At 35.3% G+C, this 21,395-nt stretch overlaps 1 pseudogene; it reads right to left on the bottom strand.

The window, feature by feature from the left end:
• Positions 1-19,747: 19,747 nt before the first annotated feature.
• LOC142643808 (AAA-ATPase At2g18193-like) lies at positions 19,748-20,742 on the bottom strand (annotated as a pseudogene).
• Positions 20,743-21,395: the final 653 nt, after the last annotated feature.

A 21,395-nucleotide genomic window follows, 5' to 3' on the forward strand; every position in this document is an offset into this window, starting at 1 on the left:
TCTTATGGACAACGTTGATGGTTTCCCTAGATAACACGGTGTGGTTCCATAAAACTTGACCACGCAAAGCCTCGTCCAAGCACCTTCCTGCATGGACGAGCTTTTTATGGACGAGGTTCTTACAACCTTTGCTTTCCTGGTCTTGTCTTGGATGACCTCCATGGACAATATTGAAGTTTGTACCCCATCAATTATTATTATTTTTTGTGAGCTAACATTTGCAGGTGTGAATGAAATTTCAAAAAAACAATTTAGATGCTTAAGGTAACTTCTTCCCCTTATACTTGAATTTATTTTGGCTTTGATACATTAAGGTCAATGCAATATTTAGTTGGGGGGAGAGGTCTACACATTTTGCTGCACATTGCATGATTTTTTTTTTTTCGTTCTTTTTTGTTGCAACTTTCCAATTCTTAAAAAATAAAATAAAATAAAATAAAAACCTTGAATTTGAATGCAAAAGAGTTATAAGATTTATTTATATATCATGTGATGGAATGAATAATGTTGAGTTAGTTATACTATTTGCTATATTAAGACTCTTTCATGAAGAGCACAATTGGAAACTCTTAAGCACAATAGCCAGGTTAGGGGAAAGTTGGATTTTGGATATGCATGGATCATGAACAAGCTAGATATAAGTTGAAACTCAACCCATATAGAGAGTTCTTGAGCCTTACTTTTCTTTGTCTGAGTATATCTTTGTTTGAACTCTTAAATTTCTCTCATATGCTTCAATTTTTGTAAAAGATCTCTATATATTTTGGTTGATTATTGGAAATATTATGGGGAGATATACCCTGATCCTAGTTATTTTTGTCCTTAGGCATGCTGGTTTATGTGGAATTTTAGGAGATGAGAGCCTAAGACCACCAATTTTTTGTCACCAGCTAAACAAATATTCAGCCTACCTTTACATTAACCATTGTCACCATCATTTGAGCCATGATAAATACTTCTACAATACCACAAAACATTTGTATTTATGGGTATTCTCATGGGGGTTCAAGTTTTGAGCAATTGATGTGTTTAGATACCACCGTTGTCTCTCTTTTCTTCAAAAAGAAAATAAAAAAGAAGAAGAAAGATAAAAGAAAAAGAAAAGAAAGATAAAAAAAACAAAAAAAAAAGAGAAAAAAGAAAGAAAGAGGAGACATACATAATTAATCAACAAATCATTGGTGTCATACACATCTTTCATGTATTTCAGAAGGGTTATATGGTTGAGTAAAGGTTACTTTGATTCGAGTTGGTTGATATCGCTATGAGTTGGGTTTGGCTTGAATTATCTGCATTTGATTCATATACCTCATATGTCAAATAGAGTAGTTTTCCTTTATAAGATTATACTACCACTGAGCTTAAAGTCCTACTTGATACTAAAGGTGCATGGCCGGTATGTGTTTGGGATAAAAACTAGGGATGAGAATAGTAACTAGGGATGAGAATAGTATTAACCTCATGTTTCCAGGAATTCAACATCCTTTCCAAGAGATCTTTTTTCGTTGTTTTAGCGGCTGTTTTTGTATACACATGTGATATTCTTAAAACTTCTTCTTTCCTTTTTGTTCACATGTGATTTGAAGAGAGAAACCATTACTTTTATGTGTGTTCTTTTAAAATGTTGATGACTTAAGAGAGGTTTTGGAGTAGAGACTCTAATCTAGATTATTCTTGGTCTATGCATATTTGGAAAAGCTAGTTTGATTGGATGGGCTATGCACACGCACACTCCAAAAGTGAAGTTAGTGAAAGCTCTTTAATAAGATAAATAGTATCCCAACTCAAAATTGAAAGTTTATTTGTATGATATAATGATAAAGTAGACTAACATTTGCTGCAGGAATTTTCCGGAAACTTTTGACTTTTGTGGGTAGAGTCACTACAAACCCTCATGAGAGTAAACTCGTCCACTAGGGTGACCTAGGGGTTCAAAAACTTGTTGCACATGGGAAGTGTAGTCGTGTAGCCTATGAAACTGGCTTGTATTTTAGTTTTAATTTTTCACTTTTTGTAGACATGGGTGCTTTACGGATTGCTAGGGACTAGCAAGATTTAAGTTAGGGGTGTGATAACGCCTTAAAATGTATACTTGTTATATATTTATGTGGGCGTTATTTCCTTATTACTATGCTTAATTTGTATAATTAAGCCATGATTTGCATTAGTCCCTATTATTTATTTTTACATGAGTTCTTGAATAAGATGCCATTTATTGTGTATAATTTTTTACTTTTAGGAAATCATATGAGAAAGATGAGTTTACAAGAATTTGTGAGAGAATGGATGCCAAACTAGAATTAAAGTAGAGCTAAAGGACCATGCTTAAATGTCTAAGGAGGTACAGCTGGAGTGCTTGGATCGTCTACCATAATTGGAAGCTTCAAATAAGGAAAGAAATTAAAGAGGCAGAATCTGAAAAAGAAAAATCTGATTTGAGCACTGATCAGTATTTTGGGCGTATCTCTCTCCTCAAAAATCCAATTGACACAACTTTCTAGATGGGCTGGAACCGTGACTTAAATATATACAACTTTCCAGTTTTGAGGTTTTTGAAATCCTCAAGTTTTAAGGGCCGAAATTAAATCACAAGTTACTGCTGTAAACTTGGACGGAAATTAAAATAGTAAAACTTTATTTTCTTTGAACACTTAGACGTTAGGGTTTTGAAGAGAAAACCTTGTATTTTCCTTTCTCTAATGGCAGACTAAACTCTTTGTTAGGGCTAGGGGTTATGTTTCTTCTATACGGTATGAATATTCAATGTGATTCTTTCTAGGATTTTATCAACGACATATTTGATTGTTTAATTAGATTTCTTTTGATGTATTAGTTCTTCCATACTTTCAATAAGTTCATTCATTTTTTTTTTTATTGTTTAGATGAATTTCTAATAGTTTCAAATAGAAATTAGGTTTTAAAGTGAATAGGTTTTTCTGAAAACTTTTCTAACCGCATTATTAATCAAGGTTATCATGCGTTCTTGAATTGTCTTAGTTCAATCGAATCATAAGTTTTCAATTGTATAAGAACAATCAATTATGAAATATATATTTTCTTAGATCACAAAGTATCCCATATCGATATAGGGAAACACCCCGATGCCCTGGTATTTACATTATTGATTTAAATCAGTTTTTATTATTATTCTTATTTACAAACACCAAGCAAAAGTATTTTTCTTCTTCACCCAAATTGTTGTTTAATTATATTGTCTTTGAATTTACCATACTCCTTGTGGTTCGACCTTGGTACTCCGAGAATTATATTGTTACGATCTCCTACACTTAGGAGTGAGCAAGCAACTATCTCTACACCTGATACGCCTTTCTAGAAAGAAGCTGTCAATAGTTAGATTGAATCCATCCTTCAAAATCATACATGGGAACTAGTGGATCTTCCACCAGGTTGTAAACCTTTAAGATATAAATGGATATTCAAGAGGAAATTAAAGGCTGATGGATCTATTGACAAGTATAGGGCAAGACTTGTTGTAAAGGGTTACAAACAAAAGGAATGTGTAGATTATTTTGACACATGTTCGCCTGTTACAAGAATAACATCCATTCGAATGTTGATAGCTATTGCAGTGTTGCATAGCCTAGAGACACATCAAATGGATGTAAAAATAGCATTCTTGAATGGTGAATTAAATGAGGAGATTTATATGGAACAACCAGAGGGATTCATTGTTCCTAGTCAAGAAAAGAAGTATGCAGGCTTGTTAAATCTCTCTATGGATTAAAGCAAGCTCCAAAGCAATGGCATGAGAAATTTGACAATGCAATGATGTTAAATGGGTTTAGAATCAATGAGTGTGACAAATGTGTGTATATTAAAGATACTGTAAATGGCTATGTCATTGTGTGTCTCTATGTTGATGATATGCTCATTATAGGTAGCAATAATGATATCATTAAAGCTACCAAGAGAATGTTGACTAGTGAGTTCAACATGAAAGATTTAGGTGTTGCAGATGTGATACTAGGAATGAAGATTTCTAGAAAATCTGATGGACTTGTCTTATCTCAATCACATTATGTTAAGAAAGTTCTTAAGAAATTCAAGAAATATGATGACAGTCCATTGAGAACACCTATAGATGTAACTTTACATCTAACTAAGAATAAAGGGCAAGGCATACCACAATTGGAGTATTTGAGAATAATAGGCAGTCTTATATACATAATGAACTACATTAGACTGGACATAGCGTATTCTGTCAACAAGTTAAGTAGATACACTAGTACTCCAGGGGAGGACTACTGTAAGGCATTAGTTAAGGTTTTGAGATATTTGAAATACACCCTAAACTATGGGTTGCACTACACTCGGTATCTAGCTTTACTAGAAGGGTATATAGTGATGCTAATTGGATATCTGACACAAAAGATACCAAATCCACGAGTGGACATGTCTTTACACTTGGTGGTTCAGCGGTATCTTGGAAGTCTTCTAAACAAACATGCATTGCTAGATCCACATTGGAATCAGAATTTATCGCATTGGATAAAGCAGGAGAAGAAGCAGAGTGGGTTTGACATTTGTTGGAGGATATGCCAATGTAGATGAAACTTGTGCCTTCTATTTGTATACATTGTGATAGCAAATCAACTATTGGTAGGGCACAGAGTCATATGTACAACGGTAATTCTCGACATATACGTCAAAGACATAATACCGTGAGATAGTTGCTCTCTAATGGAATTATTTCCATTGACTTCATAAAGTCGAAAGAGAATATAGCAGATCCGTTAACCAAAGGTTTGAGTAGAGAGCAATAAACTACTCATTGAGGGGAATGGGGTTAAAGCCTATGACATAAAAGTCTCTGGGATGGCAACCCAACCTAGCTGACTAGAGATCCCAAGATCTAGGTTCAAAGGGACAACCGAATCGTGGAGACTAGTTTTTATCACTATGGAGATTATATCTTCCGCCCGTTCCTATGATGAAATAGTGATGCTTGTAAGCGATGTTTAAGGTAACTTTTGCTTTTAATGATTCTTATATCTTCAAATTCCGAGTGGGGTATAGCAGGATACTCTTAATGAGAATCACCATATGAGTGTGAAGTGGGCCGCTTCCATGAGAGTTTTAAGGATAAATTCTCTAAAGCACTTCATGAATTTACTAGGATATGTTCAGGGCCGAAATGAACACAACTATAAGAACGAAATATGTCCGAAAGGAGCTGTATGAATTCTATTTTCTTGGTATACATAAACGGCTGAATAGTTCAAGACATCATGTTCACTGATTAGCTAGTTTATCCGATAGTCTTTCACAAAGGAAAGTTCAAAGCCACAAGCTACTTCTCCGGATACAATAACTTTTCTTCTACTCTCTTTGTGTCTGCATCATCATTTGCATTATGTTTATCAATTCCTATTCATGTGGGGGATGGTTGGAAAAATAGCATGGAGTGAATAAGAAATTGATGTTTTCTATGTTCACTTGAAGATGTTATTAAAGCGGTAAAAATCCTGAGTCCCACATAAGAAAGGAAAGATATAAAATATGAGTTTATATGCTCATGAGTTGGACATTGGGTTGGGCTTTTGGCATATGTGGACTGGGCCTACTCGTCCAAATAAAAATATTTTATTATTTTAATTCTTTAAGATAGTTAGTCTGTGCACAGCAGTTATTACTGAAACAAAGTGCCTATTCAAGAACGTATAATTTTTATATAATCCCTCATTCATAAAAAAACTACTTTTTCATAATACTATCCCAGTGAGAATATTTTGTGCATTTCATTTTGTATCAAAGAGAGAGAAAGAAACATTGATTAGTTCGCAGAGCACGACCTTATGTGCTTTGTTTTCGTGTTGTAGATCATTTTATCTTGGGAGGCAGACGTCCATGAGTCTCAAAGTACCACAGTGATTGTGTGAGTGGTGAAATCTGCTTTAAGGAGAATGTGTCAAACACAAGACTTGATCTAAATCATTCATTCTTCACGCATTTGGTCTGTGATTTTTTAATTATTTGCAGTATTTGTATATATTCAATATTTGTATATTGCTTTCCCTATCACATCTATTTGTGTTATTGCTTATTCTTAGATCTGTGTATTGTTCCTTTTGCTTTATCACAAAAGTAAATTTTTGAAATATATCCAACAGTTTTTAACACTTGCAAACAATATTCAATGCCCAAAAGTGGTGAGAAAAAAAAACTAGATTGATGGAGTCACGAACCCGCACATGGCAATTTCCTGTAGAAAACTGAACCCATAATGGGACTGAGAACGACGACAATGAGTTTAACCAGTGGTTGGCAACTCTAAAACCTAGATCAGTAGCGGAGATACGGTGATGGCGCAGCTAAATTGAGATGTCTCTCTCAAAAATGAATCTACCCTGGGTTTCTTCTTCTCTTTTTTTTTCTGCATTGATATTTCATAAATTGAATTTGGTAATTTTTTTTTACATGTGAAAGGTGTTAGTTTTTAACGTTAGAGTAGCAGAAGTATTGAATTGGCAGATGTGTGAAGTTTGATGAGTAAATTGGCTAAAATAAAAGTTAAGGGAATATAATAACCACTACTCTAAAATTTAAGAGGTATCAGAGCATTTTTTCCAAAGGTTTATTTTGAAATTATGTATGCTTTAATCATATATTTTTTTGATAAAATAAGCTGCATATTTGAATTATATATAGCTAACATCTCTTTATTTTTTTTCAAAAACTATTTCTATTAATTTGATAGAATTTTTACATAAGAAGTTTTATTTCATTTATTTCCAATTTTTTTAAGCAATTAGTTGGATTCTAATGATATTCTTCTAATAGATGTAAACGGAAGACCTGAATTGAATAAACTTAAAACTTGAAGAGTTAATTAAATGAAAGTAAAAATAAATAAACAAATAAATTAATTTTCATCAAAGTTAGAATGTACATTTTTTAAGGTGAAAATGGGTTTTTGCCCTTTTCACAAAAAAAAAAAAAAAATCAGCATGTTACCCCCTTTCCCAAACTAATCAGAGAAATGCTCCTCTTTTGAAACTCAATTTTCTCAAAATCGAGTTAAGCCCTATAGTGATGTTTTAAGGAGCCTATGACGGGGTTTGGAACTCGAGCTTCATGAAATCGAGTTATAGGTAAAAAAAAAAAAAAATTACCTATTACTCGATTTCATGGAGCTCGAGTTACAAAACCCCACTATAGGTCCTTAAAACGTCACTATAGGCTCCTTAAAACGTCGCTATAGAACTCTATAAATTATTATTTTTGAAACTCGATTTTGATAAAATCAAATTTCAAAAGAGGGGCATTTTCCTAATAAGTTTGAAAAATGAGAGAACATGCTAATTTTTTTTCGTAAAAAGAGCAAAAACACATTTTCCCCAATTTTTTAATATAGTCAATGTTTTTCAATGAAAAAGTTTCATGATGTTTTGAAATTGAAGTCCCATGGGCTTTTAGAAGGAAATAATGGGAAAGTACAGGAAAAGCTGACGCTTCTGGATCACGCAAAAGCAAATCGGCGCAAAACCAGGACGGATGGGACAATACGTCACAGAAGGTTCTCCATCCCAGGCATGAGTCAGATGCACGTGCGAGTGATACCGACAATCCAAACAAAGATGCCTTGTCCATAATGGGCCAATAAAGCCAGACGGAAAAGGATATGATGGAGGTTTCAAGCCCACTGAAGCCCAGCAAAAGCCCAACGGCAGTAGAGGTATGTAATAAAGAAAATATGAGCCTAGCTGATGTTATTAAAATTAGGGGAAAGGGCCATTTGAAAAAATTAGCTAGGGAAAATAACAAAGCCCGGCACTCAAACCTAACAGCCCAAACAAAAGTTTCAGGTATCAAAAGACCAAAGAAAATAGAGTTTGTGGAGGAAGAGGAAACAACTCAGAAAAGAAGGTGTATGAGCACACACACACACACACCAGGCAGAGCCTAGTGAGGGATCGGCGGTGGCTGCTATGAAGCATCGCCGGGAGCCATGAATCCCCTAAGTTGGAACTGCCGGGGACTTGGGACCCCTTGGTCAGTCAGAGCGTTGCACAACCTTGTGAAGCGCTAGAATCCCAAAATCGTCTTCTTCTCGGAGACAAAATAAAAAATAAGTCGTATGGAGCGAATAAAAAATAGAATAGGCTTTGCAAATGGCCTCATCGTTCCCAGTGTGGGGCGAAGTGGAGGTATTGCACTCTTCTGGTCTAGAGAGATTGACCTGGAGATTATGAGCCACACAAAGAACCACATAGATGCAGTAATCAAGAAGACTAGTAGTGATTTTAGATGGAGATTTACTGGCTTCTATGGCCACCCGGAGACTCATAAAAGGTGTGAATCCTGGAATCTTCTTGCTTTCCTCAATTCCCAATACCATCTGCCATGGCTATGCCTTGGTGACTTTAATGAGATTCTGTCGATGGATGAAAAATTTCAGGTAGCAGAACGCTCTCAACAACAAATGGCTGGCTTCAGGAGGGTAGTGAACTATTGTGGTTTTCAGGATTTGGGTTACAATGGGTCAGACTTCACTTAGAGCAATATGCAGGAAGGTGAGAATAGAATTTGCCTAAGGATTGAAAGAGTCTTTGCAACCCCTGAATGGACTGCAAAATTTAGGGACATGAAGGTCCACCACTTGGCTGACTCAACCTTTGACCACTGTGCTCTGCTACTCATGGACCCTTTAACAAAACACCAACCCAGACAAAAGAAATTTCATTTTGAGGCTATATGTACAAAAATAGAAGATTGTAGAGCCATCATTGAGGCGTCATGGGGTATGGGAAGTGATCTTAGCACCCAAAAGGTATGGTAGCAAACCTAAAGAATTGTGCCTCGGAACTCTCAAGGTGGGACTCAACGCTGTATGGACAACTTGCAAAGAAAATTCAAACAAAACAGGCTGCCTTAAACACTCTTACTCTTCAGGACAATATGGGGGAAAGGAGCTCTGAAACCAACATGCTAAGGAGGGAAATCAATGACCTCCTTGATGATGAGGAAACCTATTGGGGTTAGAGGGCAAAAGCCCAGTGGCTCAAAGAGGGAGACAGAAATACAAAGTTCTTCCATGCCCAAGCTTCAGAGAGACGTAAGCAGAATATGATCTTGGGCCTTTGGGATGTGAATGGTGAATGGTGTGGTGAAAGAGACAGCATTGCCTGAGCAGCCACTTCATACTTTGAGAGTATATACACTACCTCCCACCTAAGCCACATTGATAAGGTGATAGCAACAATCCCTATCAAGGTGACACAGGATATGAATGCTATATTAACCCGACGTTTCTCAAAGGTCAAGATTTGGAGAGTCTGATGAGGAATTTTTGGTAGGGGCAAAAGCAAAAAGAACCAAAGATGGCCTGGATCAGCTGGAAAAGAATGTGCAAACCAAAGGCAAAAAGTGGTATGGGCTTCAGAAGCTTACAGACCTTCAACCTGGCCATGCTTGCAAAACAAGCTTGGAGGATACTATTAAATCCAAACTCTCTGGTTGCCTGGGTGCTCAAAGCCAAATACTTCCCTGCTGGTGATTTCCTCAATGCTTAACTGGGTAACTCACCCTCTTACTCTTGGACAAGTATCCACTGCAGCTTGGAGATTATCAGAAAAGGGACCCGTTGGAGGGTGGGAAATGGAAAGCTTATCCATATTTGGGAAGACAAATGGCTCCCAACACCATCTACCTACAGAGTTGTTTCCCCCCCTAGCAGCACCCTTGAATTCCCTATGGTCTCCTCCTTGATTGATACGGACACAAAACGATGGAGAGTGGATTTACTCAGTGTAGCCTTCTTACCATTTGAAGCTGACACAATTCAGAAAATAACCCTATGCCATAATTTGCCAGAAGACAAGTTTATATGGATGGGGAACAAAAAGGGCGACTTCACAGTTAAAAGTACATACCATATATCATATGATCTCACTGAAGCCACGGAGGAAGGGGAATGCTCCTCGGGTGATCCAAATGCCAAACTTTGGAAAAAGCTTTGGGACTTTCATCTCCCTGCAAAGGTAAAGATTTTTGGGTGGAAAGCTTGCATTAATGGCCTTCCAACAATGGAAAATTTGTTTCTTAGAGGTATCAGCACAAATAAGACCTGCCCTGTTTGCAAAAAAGATCCTGAGTGCATCCAACACGCTTTGCTTGGCTGTGAGTTTGCTAAAATGGTCTGGAATCACTAGCAAGACACCCCACTGACATCTCATCATAGCAGTCTTTCCTTTCTTGACTCTGCATTGTACTTGATCACAAACAAAACTATGGAAGACCTGGAGTTTTTCTTTGCATCTCCCTGGGCTATCTGGTATAATAGGAACTGTATCACCCATAACGAAGCTGGACTTTCTTCTAAGTAGGTCTGGTAGACAGCAAAAAGCACGGTGGAAGACTTCACCGAAGCTGCTACCATTGACCTCTCTATTGGAAGACCAGTTCCTAGCAAGTGGGAGCCCCCTTCCCCTGGTTTCTACAAGATAAATGTGGACGGAGCCACCGTGGAGTATGATATGCATTCTTGTGTTGGTGTTGTTATCAGAGACAGCAAGGGTCAACTGGTTGCTGCTCTTAGCTCGCAATTGCAAGCCCTCTACCCCGCGGAATTGGCGGAAGTTTTGGCAATGGAGCAAGGTGTCCTCCTAGCTCAAGAATTGCAGCCTTCGTAGGTCATTTTTGAAGCTGATGCTTTCTCCATCATACAAGCCATTAACGACAACTTGTCAGGGAATGCTTTTGGCCATATCATCCAAGAGTTGCAGCAAGCCAGACACTCCTTCGTCAGGTGTTATTTTAAGCATATATGTAGGGATTTTAACAAAGTAGTTCATGAATTAGCACAATTTTCTAGGCATAGTAAAAGCACTCACTTATGGAAAGGTGTTACTCCACCTTTTGTGCTGCCTTTAGTCCAAGCTGACTTATTGTAATTCCTGTTGCTGCAGGCACTCTTGCTGTATTCTTGTCTTTGTTTTAATACAATCATCTCCATTTCAAAAAAAAAGAAAAAGAAAAGGGTTTCATGTGTTTCTTTTTTTTAAACGACTCACTCTTTGAGAGCATTTTCATAAAGCAAGTTTTGAAACCTTGAATAATTTGAAACAAGTTGAAAATTATTTTGGAAATGCTTTCAAATCAAGCTTTGTTCTTCTGTAATGGAATTTTACACTATAACCTGAGAAGTTAGCATGTAAAGTAAACCCATGCGTACATGGTGAAAAATTACAAAGAAAATAAACTCATGATAAGTAAATAATTAATGGTAGTGAATTAAAATTAAGTTCACATGTATTGGATATATTAAATCTTAACATCCAAACATGCCCATCCAATATATCATGCATGTTCATCATACACTCTTCAGCATATTCATCCGATTTTGAACATACATGTATATATTCATCTCAAAGAGATTTTTTTTTTTTTTTTTTGGAAATTTAGACCCCGGTTGATAGGATAAATAAGTTTTGAACCCAAGTTGTTAATGAGATTTATTATGAATAAACTTTGTTAAAAAAAAAAAAACATTAATATCATGTCAATATCATGCACAACAAAAAAGTAAATAAGAAAAGATATGATGACCTAGGAAAACTAATGAAACAAACTAGTTTTACAGTAAAAAGCCTAGGGGGGGCAAACCTTCCCGAATAGCAATCCACTATAATAAAGAGAAGTTTCAAATCTAGTACAAAACTTTTGTCCCTAGACTCTACAATTCTAGTAAATGAACTTACAACAGAAACCTTCTACCGCTTTAGAATCTCTGAACTCTCTAGTATATGAACGCCACCAATGATGCATGGATTCTAGTACGCGACTAACTCCTTTACACGAATCCCAGTACGTGACTAACTCTAAGCAACTTGAAGATGGTGTTGTTAGTTGCAAAGTTCTTCACTTCATCAACAATGAAGATTAAGAAGTACTTGGTTATAAAACCCTAAGGTGCAAAAGACACAGTAACTTCTTGCAGAGAGAATAAAAACCTAGGCCACTTTCTCCATGTCTTCTCTACGTATAACGGCCTTTAAAATAAGCCTTATATATTTCTAGAGTTGTGAGAAAAGAAACCCTACACATACATGTTAGCATGAGCCGAAAACCAGATCTTGAAATTCTGATTTCGTAGATCTTAACAGATTCAGCTTTTGTCGAGCTTCTGTTGAGTTCCATTCTTAAGTCTCAATAGATACTGTTTTTATCGAGGTATCTGTCGAGCTTTAATGAACAATTTTTCTACACTTGTTTCTTGGTCCAATCTTCATGACTTTAATACTTGACTTGAACAACATGTTTCTTGAAGTACTAAACTCATCCTACATCTACCCAATTACAAATAAAGTGCATTTTGTCAAAGGATTAGCTAATTACATAAAATATGTCTCTAACAATCTCCCCCTTTGGCAATCCGTGACAAAACCACAAGAAACAAATGATTCATGAGAGAAGTCTTAAATCACTAAACTCATCACTACTTGTTGGATTACAAAATAAATCTAACACTAACATAAACTCTTGAAAAACTTTGCAAGAAGAGGGTTCATAGCACGGTAGACTTTCACAACCTGTCTTTCTAAAACACTTACACAAAATTCATTAAGGCATTATGTGTGAAACAGAAATAAAAGTTGCATACATAAAGAAACATGTGTATAAAGAGAAAAAAGAACAACATATGCAGAGGTATGTGAAGGAAACATACATCATATATATATATATATATATATATATATATATATATATATATATATATATATATATATATTATATACAATGTATGTAATAAAATGGTTGCAAGACTGGTGTAAAAGAAGCTCCTATAACAACAAGGGAGGTAAACACTCCCCTTAACAAGATGAAATACAGCTCTCCCTTACAAAGACATGTATTTCTCCCCCTAACATGTAGAATCTTAAAAAGAAACCACATTTTCTTCCCATTTTTTTCATGATTCACAAAGGGTACAAGAAGCTATAAAAATTCACCCAAGAAACATAAAGATGATCAAGGGGGCACAAGGACTTCATATAAATGCATGAATGTAATGAAACAAGATGCTATGGATGAAAAGATAATAGAAAGATGCAGAACATGTGAAAAATAATGCCTGTAAGAGGGTCTCGACAGATCGAGAAGCTGTCGAGCTACTATCGAGCTGGCAGAGAGCACATAAAATTACCTCGATAGCTCGAGATATGTGTCGAGAATTTATTGAGAAGCTATCTAGAAATCTTGATGGATCAAGAATCTGTCGAGAATGTATCAAGCAGATACAGAGCACAGAAATTTGGCTCGATGGATTAACCTAGCTATCGAGAAGCTATCGAGGTCAAATCTAGAAATCTCGATAGAAGAAACTTGTGTCGAGATGCTATTGAAAAGGTATCAAATAGCTATCGAGAAGACAGAAACAAGGTTTTCCAAGGGAGGAAAAACACATAAGATGAATGCAACAAGATAGCTACTCAAACAAGCATTTAAGCAACATGTTAAGCACTCAAACACAGCTTAAATTTAGATGTAAAGTATTTCTAGATCAAAAGACACACATACATAATAAACAAGTCTAACCAATTTTATTTTTCAAAAACAAGTTAAGACAGTTTAGCAAGCATATATTAACACATGTATCCTTTGTGATGGCCAAATCACACTGTTCCTGCACATGTATCAAGAGTAGCAAAGAGTTTGCGTGTTATGTGTGAAACATAGCAAAAGTGCATAAGTGTCTCATATAATGAAGATTTGAGATATGAGAAAATCTAATATACTCACTCACAATCATAACTATTTGATAGGGACTATCACTTTTGAGGTACATTCTATAACTCTCATATCTCTTAGAAGCACACTTACAACTATATTAAAAGCATTTTGATCTTTTTTCTTTTATTTTTTTCCTTACATATATTTTTTTAAGCAGAACATGCATGCGCATAGAAGAGAAAGAAAAGAAAATACCCAATTGTGTATGTTTAACATCTCAATTTTGCTATGCCTAAGCACAGATGTGATACATGATTGGCGGGTTTTAGTGGTGAGATGATTATTTATGCATTTCTCTTAGAATTTTCTAGTTCTCATGATCAAAAAGAATGATATGAGCATGAGATATAAGAGATCATCTTAATCATACTCATCACAAACATGAGCCACAAAGCTCACTTGCTTAGTTGTGCATTAAAATGCTCATCTAAGCTACAAAAGATACAAAGTTTAGAAACTTTGTTTCAACGGTTATCCAAGGTACACAAGTACCAATATATACAAATGCACACTGTTTTTGTATTTTTTTTTATTTTTTTTCCTTTTTTTTATTTTGAAAACAAAAAAAAAAACTAAAAAACCAAACAACAATAGACAAACAACATGAAAGCATGAAAGAAAGATGAAGATTCATGAAAGCACGATTCCAAAAATAGATAAGAAATCAAGCAAAAAAGTCATACTTTAGATAGAAAGAATTAAAGCAAAGAACAACAGAAAAGACAATTAAGTCTTAGGCTCTTTTCTCACCCACAAAACGCGAGTCTTTAGCCGTGGAAATGAAAAGACACGTGTCTTAGTATGTCTACTAAAGGACGTAGAAGAATTAGAATTCTCCTGAAATTGAGTTTGTTAGGACATATGTGTTTCACTTGTTTAGAACATATGTCATTCTTTTATGTAATTGGCTAATCATTTGACAAAACGCACTTTACTTGTAATTGGGTATATTTAGGATGTGTTTAATACTTCAAGAAACTGTGTTTCAAGATCAAGTATTGAAGTCATCAAATCTATCCAAGAAACAAGCTGGAAAGTGCACATTCATTAAAGCTCGACAGCTGCCATGTGTCGAGGTTTAAAGAGCTGTTCCAGCCCCGTGGCTCGACAGCATCTCAATACCTCTATCTGTCGAGGTTTAAGAAAAACAGATTCTAAGTTCTGTTTTGATTCCAATCCGTGGATGTGTCTTTGGGCCTTCTTTTCTCCTAACCCTAGGCATATAAAATGATTATTTTAAGGGCCGTCAAAGAGATGCAAGCTGCACAAGTATTGAGAAATTCTTGTTCAAGCAAATTGTGACTTGAGACAAAGTTCTTGCCCTAGTTCATCTCTCTTGTGAAGAAGTTGTTGTGTGTTTGCACCATAGGATTTTGTAATCAAGCATCTTCTTGATCTTCATCATGTGGATGAATTGAAAAACTTTGCAGCCAACAATCTTCTCTAGTTGGTGATTGAAGTCACGTACTGGGATCCGTGCAATTGGTTAATCACGTGCTTGGGAGCCGTGCATTAAAAGGAAAAATTGTCACTACAGAACAAGTCCAATTGGGTATTGGGGTAAGGGTTCAACTGTAAGTTGGTAAGGTACTTGGGATTCTTTTAATTGTAACCGTTTGTTGTGATAATAGTGGAATTTCGGGAGTGGTGACTTTAAATTCACCCGGTGGGGTTTTTGCCGTGTAGGTTTTCTCCATTCATAAACAAATCACCGTGTCATTTATTTTCCGCTGCATATTTTAGTTTATTGGTGATTTGTTTGTGCTACCACGCGTTTGCATGTTAATTTGATTAATTGATAATTGTGCTAATTAATCAACTTAATTCATCAACTTAATTCATCACAAGGGGTCAATAAGTTTTTGGCCTATTAGAGTTAAAAAGCTCAAAGCTTTTAATAACTCTCCAAACAAATGTGTTGAACCTTGAGAGGGAACCTGTAACCGTATGAACACTTGGTTTTGAGAATACAACTTGAAGCAATTAGGACGAATGTGTCTAGAGACACCACAATGGTAACAAACATAAGTAGTTTTTAAGCTACTAGACTTCCTAAAGTGAGGTCTAACAAAGGATTTAGAATTAGCCAAATTAGTTTTGGATCTCATACCTTTATCACCTTTCTCAAATTGGGGCACAAAGGCAATCTTTGATCCAAAAGCCATGGAAGAGGAAGGGCTGGAGCAAACAACATATCCTAAGCCAATCTTATCAGAACTAGGCTTTTGAGCACTCAATACCTCATCAAGTTTTGCACTAGTCATCCTCTCTATTTGAGTTCTAACTTGACTAAGCTCAACCTCATGATTCTTGACCTTATCTTCTAATGAGGTGTTTTTCACAACAAGAGTCTCAACTAACCTTGTAGTCTCATCTAGTTTGACTAACAATTTAGTTTTTTCAATTTTTACCTCATTAAAATTTTTTTTACAAAGATGAGAAGTCTTTTTAGATTTAATAAATTCAGTGCATAGGTTTTATAGGCTTCTTGAAGAGTCAATTTCATGGGTACTTCATCATCAGAAGAATCCTCACTATCACTAGCACTTTCCACAATCACCTTATTGGTTGTGGTAGTAAAAACCATATAATGACTATATTCATCCTCATACTCATCAGAAAGATCACTCTTAGAATCACTCAAGGTAGTAACCAACACTTTACCTTTTGAATTTTTGGTCTTTTCCTTCATAAGATAGTTTGGGCACTCTATCCTTATATGACCAAAACCTTTGCACTCATTGCACTGGATGAGGGGTTTCTTATTCTTACCTTTCCTAGAGGATTCAGATTTCCCAGGGGCTTTGTTCTTATCATTTTTCCTATATTGGAGAAGCTTGATAATCTCATTAGCTATGAAGGTTAAGTCCTGATCCTGATCTTGATCCTCATCTTCATCTTCATCTTCAAAGTCATAACTCTCTTCCTTAAGAGCCATGCTCCTACTCTTTCCACCTTTTCCCAATTTACCTAATCCCATCTCATAGGTTTGAAGGTTTCCTACAAGCTCAATCAAAGGAATTTAATCAATGTCCTTCACTTCTTCAATGGCAGTGATCTTGGCATGGAATCTTTCAGGTAAGTACCTAAGGATTTTCCCAACAATTTTGGATTCTGCTATAGATTCTCCAAGGTTGAAGGCAGAATTCACAATATCCTTGAGTTTAGCATATAACTCATCAAAGGTCTCATCCTCCTCCATCCTTATTTCTTCAAAACTGCCGGTGAGTCTTTGAAGCTTAATGCTCTTCACTGCCTTGGTACCTTCATAGGTGGTCTTAAGAATAGTCCATACTTCCTAAGCAATTTTCATGGTTGGTATTTTCTTGAATTCCTCATTGGTCACACCACTAAACAGAGCATTCAATGCCCTACTGTTGAAAGTTGCTGCATTGATCTTTACTTCATCCCAATCCACCAGCGTTTCCTTTAGCTTAACCTAGCCGACTTCAACAGCTTGCCATACTTTTTCATCAAGAGCTTGAAAAAATGCTTTCATACAAACTTTCCAGTATGCATAGTTAGTACCATCAAACAAAGGAGGAATCAAAAGAGATTTTCCATGATCCATGACAACGGGGGTCAAGGATCACACTCAGGAAATTAATCCAATCAAAGTGTACCCGCCTTAATACCACTTGTTGGGAAATTTAGACCCTGATTGATAGAATAAACAAGTTTTAAACCCAAGTTGTTAATTAGATTTATTATAATTAAACCATGTTAAAACAAACAAACAAACATCAATATCATGTCAATATCATGCACAACAAAAAAGTAAATAAGACAAGATATGATAACTCAGGAAAATCAATGAAACAAACTAGTTTCACAGTAAAAAACCTAGGAAGAAACCTTTCCGAAAAGCAATTTACTATAATAAATAGAATTTTTAGATCTAGTACAAAACCTTTGTTCCTAAACTCTACAATCCCAATAGATGAACTTACAGCAGAAACATTTTACCGTTTCAGAACCTCTGAACTCTCTAGTATATGAACGCCACCAATGATGCACGGATCCCAATACATGACTAACTCCTTTGCATGAATCTCAGTACGTGACTAACTCCAAGTAGCTTGAAGATGGTGTTGTTCACTGCAAAAGTCTTTATTTCATCAACAATGAAGATCAAAAAGTACTTGGTTACAAAATCCTAAGGCGCAAAAGATGTAGTAACTTCTTGCATAGAAAATAAAATCCTAGGTCACTTTCTGCATGTGTTCTCTATGTATAACGGCTTTTAAAATAAGTCTTATATATGTCTAGAGTTGTGAGAAAAGAAACCCTACACATACATTTTAGCATGAGTTGAAAATCAGATTTGGAAATTCTAATTTCTTAGATCTCAACAAATTTAGTTTATGTTGAGCTTTGTTCTTAAGTCTCAATAGATACTGTTTCTATCAAAGTATCTATCGAGCTTTAATGAACAACTTTTTTTCACTTGTTTCTTGATCTAATCTTCATGGTTTTAATACTTGACTTGAACAACATGTTTTTTAAAGTATGAAACTCATCTTAGATCTACCTAATTACAAGTAAAGTGCATTTTATTAAAGGATTAGTAAATTATATAAAATATGTCTCTAACATATTTTTAGGAACCAGACTCAAAGGTCAATTTATTAGCAAATGAAAAAAGAACTACATAGATTCACGGGTTACAATGGTAGCTAAGAAAGAGAGATTAACAACACACACACACACACACACATATATATATATATATATATAAAGAGAAGCATAATAATTCATACATAGCCATACCCACCCATGTCGACAATTATAGCATAATTATTGCATTCTCAAGCTTTTTTCCTCATAAACTTGACTAGTGCTCTAATAGAAACATCGTTAGAAACCTCGAGATCATAACTAATACTCTTCAAAAGTTCCTCTGCAATTTCTGCTGGGTTAATCTTTACATTCTTCAACAATCCTTCAATCTCTCTATAGAGTTGGTGGTCACCTTCGATATTAAGATAATTAGAAGCCAACAGCTTGAACCCATCCATGGTGCAATACGACATGTGCACGTGCACGTCCATGCGGCCTGGGCGCAACAAAGCTGGATCAAAGCTTGTCCTTATGATTGGTGGTGAACACAATAATTCACCCATCTCCACAGCTCGACCATAATCCATCTATGATGTTCAATAAACCCGATAGTGTGAACTAACAAAAAAATGAAAGTAAATATTGTTAGATGAAATCATAAGATTATGTCATTTGCATTAGCTAGTGTGATAGTGGTATTAGTTGTTGACATAGTTCATAGCATATGTATTTAGTAAAAGTTGTACATACACAACTTTTTTATAGGATTTCAGAAAGATGATTAGTAGGCAACCTTATTTCCATTTCTTTTTTATTTGAAAAATACTAATTCAATTCTCGGATTCATAACTAACACAGTCCTATCCACTGGTAGGAAAAATTTCCAACAGGCTAGAAATTAATTAGATTCATTGAGCTAAAATATCTCATACAAATTATAGCCAAATCTAACAAAAACCAGCTCACATACTTGAGTCATTGAAAAATGAATAATATTTCATAAATTGATTCAATGACACCTAAATCAACAAAGTAAAATGAGTGGAAATCAATTATATAGCTAGCATTGGATGTTGACAAAAGGAAAGTGTCACTCATCATATTTGTAGTATACAACAAACAAACAAAAAGAATAAAAGTCAAGTCAAATGATTTCCATTTCAATAGGATAAACATACAATCTTCCCATAAAATAATAATAATAATAATAATAATAATGATAATGATAATAATCCGATCTTGGATTCAATTTATATCGGACAACACATACTTATCCAATTAAATCCACGTAAGAATCACATGAAAATTATCCGAAACTGTCTAAAGTGTATAATAATCTAATTTCCACCATACTAGACTACTAGTAAACTATATATAGGAGTAATTGTTAATTCTCAAATATATATGGAGTCATTGCAACTAGTTTTTATATGAATAAAGAAAGGTAACCTTAGTGAAATAAGTATTAGAGTTCTTCTCTTGCTCTCGTTCTCATTCTTCAAACTCTGCACCGCAATCTATATCCTCAATTACCAGTATTGAACAATTAGATGTTGAAAGCATTGTCTTTCTCAAGTCTGAATCTGAGTACCTTCCACCGGAAAGATTCAAATCATAGACATTAAACTTAAGGTGATTAGCCATGGCAGCAATCAAGCTTGATTTACCGGTATCCGGAGGGCCATAAAGCAAATACCCTCGCTTCCATACCTTACCAACTTTCTTATACAACTCCTTTCTTTCAAGAAACCTGTCCAAATCATCCATGACCATCTTCTTCAGCTCCGGGTCCATTGCCAACTTCTCAAATGTAACTGGTTGTTCTAGATTAATAGAACCCCATTCACCACCAGGTATACCTGCACGGCCACAATCACGGGTATAAAGCTTTACCGTACGCATCTTTTTTTTTTTCCTTGTATTTCCTCAAAACGAGTTATTACCTAAGGTAAATAAGACTCTAGCACATCCTTCTCGGATTTCTTATCAAAGGCAAGCGTAAAAAAATAATGAGGATCATCATCTCCCTCTTCTTTTTCTGAATGTAACTTCCACTTGAGCTCAATGTCTTCAAAGTGATCAATAACCTCTTCACCCACTACAATATCAATGATTAGTTTCTCTTGACTATTGGTTTTGCTTACTTTGATACATTTTAATTTTGATGAATAACTAATCTTGGTACGTAGGTAGGTTGTGGCAGCTTCATAGATTTGATTGTTACTCAGACCAGCATTCTCTTCAATGATGAGAGTGAACTGAGGCGTAAAGAAATATTGGACAACAATGGAGAAGAGAGAGCGGACTGCAAGAGGTACGAATTCATTTCCTAGAATCACAAAAGCAGCCGAGAAAAATGTTGTCAATGATCTAAGCACCGCTTTTAGAGAAACCATGGTTTGAGGGTACCCCGTAAAAATGAAAATAATGTGGTCAATGACTCAGCTTTTTTATAGCTTGAGGGCTGCTATATTTCTTGGTTTTGTTTATGCAATCTGGTTAAAATTATAAAAGTTCTGAGTCACTTCACAAAGATCGAGGACACCTGCCATAAATTTGTTGGGATAAATAAATCTCCATAAAGAAAATTTAAAGCAAACGAAATTCACGCAAAGCACCGTGAAAATCAATTACACATGAACACGCAAAATTACATGAAAAGCCTTAGAGGGAAAAATCTTGAACTCAAATCCGACCAATCTCCCGTAATAAAATAGAGATTTCAATGCCCAAGTTTATGTTCAAAACTTGAATTCACAATAAAGAAAAATACTAATAATACTTCTCTAGAAACTTGGGGTGTTTGACAATGTTGTTTAATCAACAGGTTCAGTGTTTAAACAACAATAATACTTTTGACACGTATTTTATAACAATCAAATACGCATTTTCACAACATTAAAAATTAAACAATAATACTTAAATACTGTTATCAAACATGCCTAAATTTAAAAAATACAATAATACCTCTTTAGAAACCTAGCAAAAATCTCCTCTCTTAAAAAGGCACCTTTTATTTATTTATTTATTATTTTATTTTATTTATTTATTTAACAGCTTGTAATCTCTGCATGCTTTTCTCT

This window comes from Castanea sativa, chromosome 7 (genome assembly GCF_040712315.1).
Source record: "Castanea sativa cultivar Marrone di Chiusa Pesio chromosome 7, ASM4071231v1".
NCBI lineage: Eukaryota > Viridiplantae > Streptophyta > Magnoliopsida > Fagales > Fagaceae > Castanea > Castanea sativa.